We start from the raw sequence: 13,094 nt of genomic DNA, 5'->3' as shown, positions 1-13,094 counted from the left end.
CCTCTTGGAGTTCATGGTCAGATCTGAGGCATTCCTATCAATAAAAACGTATTTGTAAAATGGTGAGAGAAAACTAAAGCTTGAAACATAGCTAATGAACTAGATTACATGTACATCCTCCATTGGATAGATTTTTATTGAACACCGTTTTTGTACCAAGCACTTAATTATGTCATTAAATAAAACACCATAAATTCACTGTTATTATACAGTGGAGGAAACAGACTCCCAAGTTTAGAAATGCTCCCAAAGTCACTGTGCCACTCAGGGAATTAAAGTGAAGCTTTAAACCCAGGTCTGTCTGACACACAACTAAAGTAAAAAAATAAAAAATAAAAATAATAAGTTGGGAGGAGGACAAGTAGTAACAACATGGCATAAACTGTGGAATAACCAGATATAAAGCAATCAAGTTGTCAGCTTTCAAAAATGAGGCATCACAATACCATAGAGTAGGTGGCAGAACCGTAAACAACTCAGGCGCCAAAGGATGTGTCTACAGTCATGATTTGAAGGAAATCTTGTGTATATGCACAAAATTAGAAAAACTAACTTTGTATACTATCTAACATTAGCAGTGTTATTTCAGAACAGAAAAGTCAACAGAAAATAACATACTGATTATGTTTTAGAAAGACTATCTTAAGATCCAGCAGATCTACTTCTATTGCAACTTAACTAAACTAAGACAGTTGACTTAGCACAAGTGTTGTACACTATATAAACAATGGAAAATGTGGCTGGACATGGTGGCTCAAGCCTGTAATCCCAGCACTTCGGAAGACTGAGGCAGGCAGATCACAAGGTCAAGAGATCGAGATCATCCTGGCCAACATGGTGAAACTCTGTCTCTACTAAAAATACAAAAAAAAAAAAAAAAAAAAAAAATTAGCTGGGTGTGGTGGTGTGCGCCTGTAGTCCCAGCTACCTGGGAGGTTGAAGCAGGAGAATTGCTTGAACCTGGGAGGCAGAGGTTGCAGTGAGCTGAGATTGCGCCACTGTACTCCAGCCTAGCGCCTGGCAACAGAGCAAGACTCTGTCTAAAAAAAAGAAAAAAAAAATGGAAAATGTCTGCCATGGAAAAAAACAATTAGCAAATTAAAAAATTATCTTTTAATTTCTGTTAGCTAGCCCACTATTTTTGCTTTCATTAACAGCCATATTAGCAGTGAACACATGAAATATGTTTGAATTTCACAGATACCCTAATTGAACATGCATTCCTGTTAGGAAGCAATATTTAGCCAATACCTTCCCAGAATAACAGTGAGCATGTAAACGTAAGATTTTTATTTGAACTTGTGTATAACTAAGTATCTTGCTAAAAGTACAAACAGATGAATAATTCACTAATTTCTTTTTCTTACTTTAGACATTAGCCATCATTTGATGCAACATAAACATTATGTAAGATGGTTCATGAAAAATGATTAAATTTATTTTACTGGTATTAAACTATTACATCAATAAAAATTAAAAGGCTAAGTACTTAAAATAATACAAATGTTAAATATATATATTAAAGAGTAAATTAATATATTGTGCAACAAACCTAAGTGCCCATCAACTGAGTGGATAAAGAATATGTGTTATACATATATACATATATATATACACACACACATACATATATATATATATATGCACACATACACACACAATGGAATACTACTCAGCCACTAAAAAGGAACAAAATAATGTCTTCTACAGCAACTTGGATGGCACTGGAGGGCATATTCTTAGTGAAGTAACTCAGGGGTGGAAAACCAAAAAGTGTATGTTTTCACTTAAAAGTGGTAGCTGGCCAGGCACGGTGGCTCACGCCTGTAATCCTCAAATCTGGGAGGCCAAGGTGAGCGGGTCACTTGAGGTCAGAAGTTTGAGACTAGCCTGACCAACATGGAGAAACCCCATCTCTACTAAAATTTTGTATTTGTAAAAATACAAAATTAGCCAGGTGTGGTGGTGCATGCCCCTAATCCCGGTTACTCGGGACAATGAGGCAAGAGAATCACTTGAACCAGGGAGGTGGAGGCTGTGGTGAGCTGAGATCGCGTCATTGCAATCCAGCCTGGACACAAGGTCGAAACTCCCGTCTCAAAAATAAAAAAAATGTGGGAGCTAAGCTATGAGTATGCAAAGGCATAGAGAGTGATATAATGGGCTTTTGAGACTCAGAGTGGGAGGGAGGAAGGGGGTCTAGGGATAAAAACTACCCATTAGGTACAGTGTACACTACTCAGGTGACAGGTGTATTAAAATCTCGGAATTCACCACTATGTAATTCATTCATGTAACAAAAAAACCACTTGTACCCCCAAAGCTACTGAAGTAAAAATTAATAAAAAGAGAGTATCATAATATAGTCAAAATTGTAATATGTATTGCTTTTACCAAAAAAATTTAAAAACAAATAACATAATTATAATACATTCCTTAATAAAAGAATAAATTGTAGACAGATGGCAGAAGAGGAAAGAATTATCTTACATTTCACTATACATCATAAGCAGTCATTTCTGTCAAATTGTGGAAACTCATCTACATATCAATTCATGTAGCTGCAATTTTTTTCCCTGAACCAATCAACTTCTGTTTTCAGTAAAGAATAACCAAACTGATTTTTTTTTCCTTTGCTGTGCTGGCACATACACTGTGTCATTTAAAAGGAAATAAAGCAACACATTTGATTAGCTATAATTTATTTTAAATGCATCTACCAAAAACTTAGCAATTTGCATGCTTAATAAGGTAGGTAAAAGTAAAGAATCAATTTTCACACATATGATATAATTTCACTGAGCTATATTTATTTGTTCATTCCAAAAGCAGAAAGGAAAGGCATATAATATAAACAGACAATCATATTTTCAAGAATGTCTACAGCTGGTCCTGAAGAGTATTTATAGGCATATCATTTGACAGTTAGATGTTTGAAGGAGGGCGTGCCCGTAGTCCAGCTACTCAGGAGGCCAAACAGGGTGGACCACTTAAGCCAGGAGTTTGAGGCAAGCCTGGGGAACACAGCAAGATCCTATCTTTGTGAAAATAATTTTTTAAAAATTTAAAAATGGATGTTTGCCTCAAGATAATAATTTTTCCTGGAGGATTTCAAATTCTCTACTTAATATTTAAAAGGAAAACTGAATTTCTCATCAAAATATTTTAGAAAGTAATTTCAATGCCCCATGAATTTAAAACTTTGAACAAGTAGAAAACTTTTCAACAGTTCTCGCCTTCCTCCTAAAAGAATATTTTTTTAATCTAATAAAGAATAGTAAAAAGCCTGTTTGCAGAAATCTGAAAATATTCCTCACTAATATATAATTTTTTCTTATGTTTCATTTTTTGTCACCTAGTTTTGCCTTTTGGTTTTCTTTCTACATACCTTCTAGAACTTGGTTTTTCCTCTAATTGTAAAAAGAGGTTTACTTAATGTCACACAACAAGAAGGTGACAGAATTAGCACAAAAGTCTAGTATTCATCCAGAAACAAACCTACCTAAATGAAACGAAATACAAATCAACCATTGGAAAAAAATAATAATAACAATTTCTTCAAGAAACGAAAGACCTCTTCTGGTCTTTGATATCCAAACACTCAATCATATTAATATTGTAATTACCATCATCATCATCACCGAAGTCTTGAGAAGGCAACCGTTTAATCTAGAAACTGAGAGACAACAACCTATACCTAGTAGAGGATACAATAAATTAAACACTGGAAAGATATTTTATATCTTTCCACTGCTTCCTAAGAAAGAAAAGACAGGACTTCACTCTGGAATTCTGGAGTGAGTTTTGTAAAACATGAGATTTTCGATGTACCCAATTATAAATTTTTTTTAATTTATCAAAAATTTATCATTCAAGATATCTAAAAGATGATCCTCAAGAGAAATAAATGTTTAGCCTACTACTAATATTTGCATGTAAAGGAAAAGCTATCACCATATGTAAGAGGCAAGAATACACTTTAACATTCAAGTGAAAAGGCTGGGCAAGAATAACTCTTATCTTTAATCAGCAAATTATTTCGACTGGCATCTGAGAACTGTTCACTGCTGCCAAGCTGCATTACAGATCATCCCAGTAAGCAGGCTATAAAACAACACAATTAGAGAAGTTAATTATCTGCTGCAGAAATATTCATAATGTAGACCGAGCTGAAATATCTTCTTGATGCTGGACTGTCCCACATGTTCCTAGTGAGTACACAAGTTGGATCACATTACAGGATTAGCAGAGAGCTGGAGTCATACCAGATGCATAGAATCTTTAAGCATATCTAACATCCACACATGAAAATTTTAACAAAATAATTGTCAGCGGTAACACTCTATCTTCACCAAATCCCATTTCCATTTCCTCCAGGGCACAACAGTTGGATTCCATGGGCCCAATGGTCTGAGAAGTACATAGTTTTTTGGAACAATTCTTATATGACATTAGGTGAATACTACCATAAACCTAGATTTCAGAAACTTAACACAATACAGGCTTCTTGTACACATCACATTATATGAAGAAGATTGGAGGACTCCGCTCCACACAGTCACTGAGGGATCCAGGCTTATTGACTGTTGTGTCTCACCATTGGCTAAGGCTTCATCTTCCTCTGCAAATTACTAGGGAAGCTGGGAAATGGAACATAGCTGTGCCCAAGGGGAAAGGGATTTGGTAAACACATAGAAGTCTATACCACATCTTTTCACCTTAGTCATACATTTGGCTTATTATAAAATGTATTAATATTTACTTGGAAAACTCTTTCCTTAACTATCAAACTTCGATTTTCAGTGGCAGTAACAGAAATGAGAAATAAATGGCAAAGAAAAACAACTATATGTAATTTTAAAGTAGATCTCAATAAGCCTGAAAACTTTCTCAAAAACAACTGTTCAGTCCAGCTGTCCTTCAACCTTCAAATATTATAATAAAACATGTGCTAAGAAAACTGTAACATATTTTAATTGGACCCACAAAAAAAGGGAACAGCTTGGGCACAAAAAATAAAATTTGATTCATCTACTTAGTCATGTTTCTTAATATTATTACAAAGCTATAACATTTTTAGGGCATGATATAGATACAGGAGAACATAAAATATAAAAAGAAGAACAGAGTATCTTACAAGAATTAAATGTAAAAAGAAAGCAGAAAAAAATCAGAATTGTTTTAGCAGTTTTTTAATCATTACATCTTGCATACAAAGGCATGAGGTCTTACCAACCAATAAGAACTTTTTCCTGCTAATGAGAAAGCTCTTTTATGAATTCACTTTTTTGGCTAAATAAGACACTAGTATGTTTAAAAATAAAATCTAAAGAGTTACAAGAAAGCGAGACAGGTTCAGCCACAGAACATCATCAATCTCATTCTGATAGTAGAGGTTGTTGCAGCCATACTCCACCCACCTGAATTAATCAGCCACAGAAAATGGAAGACACAGAACAATACAATCGGTTATTTAGTAAGTCACAGGTCCTTGACTTTTGGAATTAAGAAAAAACACGGGAAGGGCAGATTCACTGAATTGAATAGTCTCTCTCAGCTCTGTCAGTTCTGAACTCTGAGATAAATTACAGAATACATGAACTACAACAGAAGGCATAATAACTTCACGCTTCTTAAATAGCAGGCCAATTTTTATATTCCAATAAATCACCTCAACTATGGTAGCATTACAAATGCTAACTCTACTTGGGGTGAGGGGGGATGAAACTGTAGTCTCCTGCACCCATTGGTGTCTAAATGACATGTTTTCTCAGAGGAGGAACTCACATCTGCAGCCTCCTAATGAAAGTTACACCAAGTGAGACAGACTTTTCTTAAGAGCAGGGATGTGCCATTTGGAAGTTTCACACTGAAGGCTATAAGAGTACTGGAAATACTTTATCCCATCTCAGAAATATTTCATACGCACCCCCTAAGGAAGGTAAAAAACCAATTTTTTTTACCTCAGGTGAATTACTTTAATTAGGTCATTAGATTGCTCTTCTCCCTACATGTAGCAGAGGACACAGGAGAAGATGTATCAGAACAAAGAAACAGGGCTGTCATTTATGGCTGTGCAGACTGTGCACTGCACAAGGGCTCCAGGCTGAAGGTTTCCCAAGAAGTGGCTAAGTTGTGTTCTGCTCAGTGAGACTTGCAACCTACCACAGATTGATCTGAAAGAAGAGATACCATTTTCCCATTTCCAAAGATTCCATGTTCAAATAGCTACGGTGAGGGGAGGAGAAAGAGGAAAGGTCATCTCAAGAGCATGGTGTATTGCAAGGAAGTGCAGAATTTTGTGGTGTCAGGAGTTGGATGGTATGGCAGATACTACTTCTTGACCCCAATGTTTTTTTACAACTTTTTCTATAAAAACCTGATGTTTAGCTTAGAATATGGTGAATCAAGACTATATATCACAGGCTCCTCTGCTCTTAAGATATAATTAAGTTCTGGCCAGTACGGTACAAACAAAAGTATTCTGCAATAGCTTCTGGGATCTTCTTTTCAGAGGTGGCTGGCAAATGTCTCTGCCGCCTTCTTCTTCCATTCTTCCCTTTTGTAAGAAACAGGGATACCACCCAGGGCCATAAGGCAGAGGTGAGCTGAAATGGACTGGAGGTCACTGAACAGTGATCAGACCAGGCCTGAAAGACCTATATGAGAAGGAAAACACTTCTCATTTAGAGTGATGTTGTCACCAATTTTTTTGTTATAATTGCCAAAAAACTGTGATGTGAAGCACTGGAGCTTTAAGAACTGAGAACACAAGGAAGGAGGTAAGAGGGGCCCAAAATGCACTACTTCTCAAATCCCCACTGAATGCAAACTGCTGCCGTGAGTCAGACCTTGACAGTGATAAATCAAATGTCTCTTCATGTAAGTAATGCAAAGAACAATATAAGGATGCTTTTATTGTATAAGGAGAAATAAAGGAAGATTTCCTAAACATACTACTTTTGAAAGTTTATCCACCAATGAAAATTAACATTTTGTGGTTGGTGGGACTCATAACAAGGATAGAAACATTCAGATTTTTTAAAAATTTTGCCTGAGGATTTTATGTTTTATAACAATTATACCTGACAAGACACTACCTGACAAGGTTCTGTTAAGTCTTTTAGAAGTTCAATTAACAGCATCAAACTGATCAAGGATAGACTTTGACTTTTCACAATGAAAATCATTTCTGAAGATGTACTGCGTGCTTTGTTATCAAGGAGTATTCTTTCTCTGGAGAAGCTGTGAAAATATTTCTTTTTATAATTTCTCTCTTTTCTCTTTTAAACTAGCAAACTTCTAAAAGAGAAAGGAGCCACAGATTTTAATGTGATTTCTCTTAAAACCCACAACACAAGAGCCAAAAATACCAAGAATATTTGGATGGAATAGGGAACCCAGAAATAAATCCATGCATTAACAGTCAGGTCATTTTTGATAAAGATGCCAAGAACATACAATGGGGAAAGGGCAGTCTCTTCAATAAATGGAGCTGAGAAAACTGGATATCTGTATGCAGAAGAATAAAACTAGACCCCTATCTCTTGCCATACTCAAAAATCGAATCAAAATGAATAAAGACTTAAATCTAAGACATGAAACTATAAAACTAGTAGAAGAAAACACTGAGAAACACTCCAGGACATTGTTCTGGGCAAAGATTTCTTAAGTAAGATATCAAAAGCACAGGTAACCAAAGTAAAAATGAATACATGGGATCATATCAAGCTAAAAAGTGTCTGCACAACAAAGCAAACCATCAACAAAGTAAAGAGACAACCAACAGAAAGGGAGAAAATATTTGAAAGAAAATATTTGGAAACTACCAATCTGACAAGGGATTAATGTCCAGAATACATAAGGAACTTAAACAACTCAATAAAGAAAGTCAAACAATCCAATTAAAAAGTGAGTAAAAGGTCTGAACATTTATTTTCAGAAATGTCTGAAAAGAGTTTCTGAAAAGAAGACATACAAATGGCCAACAGGTATATAAAAAAAAAAAATGCTCCACATCCCTAACAACCAGAGAAATGCAACTCAAAACTACAATGAGTTACCATCTTGCCCCACTTAAAATGGCTTTTATTGAAAAGACAGGCAATAATGAATGCTGGTGAGGATGCGGAGAAAAGGGATCCCTTGTACACTGTTTGTGGGAATTAGTACAGCCACTATGGAAAACAGTACAGAGGTTCCTCGGAAAATGAAAAATACAACTACCATATGATCCAGCAATTCCACTGATGGGTATATATTCAAAAGAAAGAAGATCAGTATGTCAAAAAGATATCTGTACTCCCATGCTTACTGCAGCACTATTCACAATAGCCAAGATATGGAAGCAAGCCAAGCGTCCATCAGCAGACAAATGCATAAAGAAAATGTGGTACATACACACAATGGGGAACGATTCAGCCATAAAATAGGAAATCATGTCATTTGCAATGACATAGATGGAACTGGAGGACATTATGCTAAGTAAAATAAGCCAGTCACAGAAAGACAAAGACTGCATGTTCTCACTCATGTTGGAGCTGAAAAAAACTGAACCGAATTACTGTTGGCACACCTTCAGGGGGAAAAAATTACATATATAATTATATGTATATATGTATATATACACACATACATACACACATAACACACACACATATACATACATACATATGCTTTCTCCATGGTTTTAAAAGTGTTTTCTACTTAGTCAATAAGACATTTATAATTTTTATCATGAAGTCATTACACAAGATTGCTTCTTAGGAGGAAATTATAAAGTCAATTTACCTGTATTACTTTCAAAGTTTGATGCACAAAAAATGTTTTATCAAAATTCTTACCTAATGTCAAATTCCCAGAATAAGAATTTTCAACTGGTCACGACTGTGTAATTCCTTGATTATATTCTCACCTCTTCAACTTCAATTGTGAAATTTTTTTAAATTCCCCTTATTTCTTGGATCACTTCCATTAGCTTCCAAACATACTCTAGTATAATCAGCACTCCAGTGTAATCTATTTTCTCATATAATCTAGTATAATTTTTCCAAGCTACTATCCTATTTCTCTGTTCCACTTCCTACAAACGCTTCTTGAAAAAGTCCCCATACTCACTACTTCCATTTTCTTAGTTTCCATTTTCCCTTTAAACCAATACCTGTATTACTTTCAAAATTCAATGGGCAAAGATTCATTGTTTTATCAGAACACTTTTGTTGGCTTTTATGACACCATCATCTCTCTCAGTTTTTATGCCTATGGTCCTTCCTTAGTTTCAATTGCAGAACCCATCTTCTTGCTTAACCTCTAAATTTTGGGAATATTCAGTCCTGGGACCTTTTTCTCTACTTTCACAGATATTGTACCATCTACTCATGGGCGTTAAATGCCATCTCTATTGCAATGAAACCCAAGTCTACCTTCCCTACACACTAACCTCACACTTGAACTCCAGACTAGAAATACTTCCGATTTGACCCGCTGATTCCCCAACTCCTGAAATCTGTTCTTCTCATACTTCTCTTTCTTTAGCATCTACATACTTGCTCAAGCCAAAAACATTATTCTCGTGATTGATGCCTTTTCTTCCCTTACCCACTACATCTGTAGATTCCATCAAAAGTCTCAGACACTTTCTGAGTGTACTTTCTGCTTTCCACTTTGCATTTCACCTTTTTTAACCCCAATTCAAGTCACCATCATCTCTCCCCTGGACTCTTTCAATAGCCTCCTCCCAGAATGCCAACTTCGTTTCTCCAAATAATCCATTGTATGCAGAGAATCCAGAATCTTCTATTTACAAATTATATAATTCATTATATATTTATAAATTATGTAACTTTCCTACATGAAATATTCCAGTGGCTTCCCTCATAGTTAGAATAAAATCCATGCCTTGTTCATTGTTGTAAACACAGCACTGTAAACACACTCAACAGTGTTTGATACATAATAGGTATGCAATTAGTATTTGTTAAATGAATTAATGGATGGAATACATATAAAGTGCATACTAAAGTTAAGAGTATGTTTATTCAAACACAGCTTACATTCACTAGTAGCAAGAAACTAAATATTTTACCAAACTCTTTCAATCTGAGATTCTTGGTGTTATGTAGGCATTAGCTCATTTAATCATAAAACTCTTTGGTAAGCAGATTAAAAATACTGTTCACTGTATGGACACAGGTATTAAACCATATTAAAGGAATTTCCTACCAGAGGCCACTGTTTTGGACGAAGCTTCTGCACTAAACCCAAAGACCAGACAAAAATAGAATGGAGTCACTCATGCTAGGTGTCACATAATCAAGATTAATTTTAAAATGGCCGATTTTCAAAAGAAAATGAGAGATTCCAACAGAAAAGAGCCTAGTCTACCTAAGCCAGCACAATAAAGAAATCTCGTTTTTACCCTGTAGGGAAAGTTTGAAATAATCAATCTGCTTTTTGTTCTTAGTTCAGCCCTTTTCTGCCTGGAAAGCTAGCACCCTCTGTTCAGCTGAGCAGAGCATCTTCCTATTTCACAGAGAAGCCGCCCAATCCATGAATCACTAATAAAAGCCAATTATATCATTAAACTCAATTTGTTGGAACTTTGTTCTCTGACAATCACAACTACCCTATATCATATAATTATTGTTTCACTTGTAAAATTCTATGCCACATCATAATCATCTTCCTTTGTAATTTAACTTCCTTTGTATTCTAATGTAAAGAATAACCAGCCTCTTCCCTTCTCCATAGAAAGCTCCAGGTTAACAATTCTCAGCCTCTATGTGGAAACCAGGGGATCTAATATGATCATTTGAATCACGGCAACTTTTTGGAAAGAATTACTATACTTATTTCGGTAAGCATAGTAAATTTGGGATTCTTACTATAACATCAATTTTATTCATTCATATGTACTTTGTCCAAGTGGGAGTTAAAGAGGAATGGAATTACAATGAGAAAGCTGGGAACTGAACACTTCAAATAAGGATCCAATATAGTGTTTATCTATTATGTTCGAAGAAGGTAGTATTTGAAAAACAGAAAAAAAAAGGTTATATTATTCTTGAGACTGAACAAAAAGGAGACAGAAGCTCTGGACATACCTGTTTGTAAAAAATCTAATAGTTTCAACTGCCAATTTCATATAGACATAGAAATTTTCTAACATATGTTAAAAAGTAAACATATTACACATTATAATTTAAATACTGAAGTTTTTTATATTCTCTCAATATTTACCTGTTCCCCTCGTTCCTATTGTCTGTGGTGTAGAGGTCTGAAAAATAATTGTTTAACAACACAAGTTTCAGGGGGGCTGTGGTGGCTCATGCCTGTAATTCCAGCACTTTAGGAGGCCGAGACAGGCGGATCATGAGATCAGGAGATCGAGATCATCCTGGCTAACACAGTGAAACCCCATCTCTACTAAAAACACAAAAAATTAGCTGGATATGGTGTCATGCCTGTAGTCCCAGCTACTCGGGAGGCTGAGGCAGGAGAATCTCTTGTACCAGGAAGGTGGAGGTGGCAGTGAGCTGAGATCACGCCACTGCACTCCAGCCTGGGCAACAGAGTAATACTCTGTCTCAAAAAAAAAAAAGTTTTAAAATTTTGATTAATCATATTATCTGTTATTTATTAAAGGACCAATTATTTACAGTTATCACAAGCTTTTATAGAAGATCCTCATGAATACCATGACACTGATGCACATGCAGCCCCGCAAAAAGCATGCACTGCAATTTCCCTTCTCTCCTCAAATATGAGGAAGTAGCTCATGAAAGTATAAATAAATTCCTAGAACAGTCATAAAAGTACAGGTGAATTCATAGGAACTTATTCAAAAATAAGAAACATATCCATTATGCATAGTTTGACAGACTGTGTAGGGGTATTTTGCCTCCTACTTATTGTTCTACTATATGGAAAGTTTACTCAAGAGCAATAACTGTGGGTGCTTTCAGAAAGACCATGTGAGATGCTTTTGACCATGTGAGATGCTTTTGCACTGCGGTCTTCTTGGCTGAATTTATGTCACTGTTTGCAGTCTTTTGAGAGTGCTGAAGTGAGAGGAGGCACTGCCCTGGGTCAAAAATTAATATGCTGCTTGAGTTGGGAATAGTTAGCTGGCCACTAATGACTGTTTCCTGATGAACACTTAACTAAAATTACAGTAAATGAAGGGGAAAAAAAGCATAAATTCACAAAGACAGAAAGAATGAAAGAGGAATCCGTGGAAGACAGATGTCTAACACTTTTAGAAAAAGAGAAGGGGCTAGAAAAATGTGAAGTGATTTAACAGTATGGAAAAGCTAGCGTGGGTTTCCTACAGGAATGACAACTAAGGTAACACAAACAATGCCTGCCTTAAAGACCCTGGAAAAGCCGCAGGCTTGTACACACAGTCAGCTACAGGAGGGAGGCTAAAACCAGGGGCTAGTTGAAAGGCTGCACATAGAATTCTAAGGCCCTGGTTCCCTCTCTGGGTGACTGCTTCCATCTTAAAGCCTATCAGTCCACAGCCCTGCTCACATCCCAGGGTTTCCAATAATCTTGGCAATAACTTAATCCCCAGAACACATTTCCTCCTTTGTGACATGGGAATAATGCCTATTTGCATTTGTTTTTTATTGATACTGTGAAAAATCACCAGTGGCTACCTAATGTATGTAAGGCTTAAAACCTAGATGATGGGTTGATGGGTACAGCAAACCACCATGGCACATGCATACCTATGTAACAAACCTGCACATTCAGCACATGTATCCCAGAACTTGAAGTAAAATAAAATTTAAAAATTAAATAAATGAATAAATAAATGGTAAAAAAAAAAAAAAAAAAAAAAGCTATAATTCTGTTCTAAGAGGATTATGAAAAGATAGTGATAGAATTTCAATGTCTTATCTCCTATCCCTTCCTAGCTTGAATTTGTTTTTGTCTATGTTGAGCCAAGCAGCAATTGGTGTTGGTGAGCTGTTGAGTATAAGGTATTGAGTTCCGAAGTCTGGACAGAGAAAATGTGGGGCTCTTTCTAACATGGGTTAGGCATTTGTCTGAAAACCAGGCTCAGATACCCTCAAAATAAAGTTTGTGCT

General features: G+C 35.8%; 1 protein-coding gene across 2 annotated transcripts in view; it reads right to left on the bottom strand.

Moving 5' to 3' along the window:
- The window catches only part of PARP8 (poly(ADP-ribose) polymerase family member 8), a 174,794-nt gene that overhangs the window by 107,753 nt on the left and 53,947 nt on the right, over positions 1 to 13,094 (bottom strand). The window lies entirely within an intron of this gene.

The sequence above is a fragment of the Aotus nancymaae genome, unplaced genomic scaffold (assembly GCF_030222135.1).
Source record: "Aotus nancymaae isolate 86718 unplaced genomic scaffold, 86718_ANA_hifiasm-v0.15.2.pri h1tg000014l, whole genome shotgun sequence".
NCBI lineage: Eukaryota > Metazoa > Chordata > Mammalia > Primates > Aotidae > Aotus > Aotus nancymaae.
This window is presented reverse-complemented; position numbering and strand designations above follow the sequence as displayed.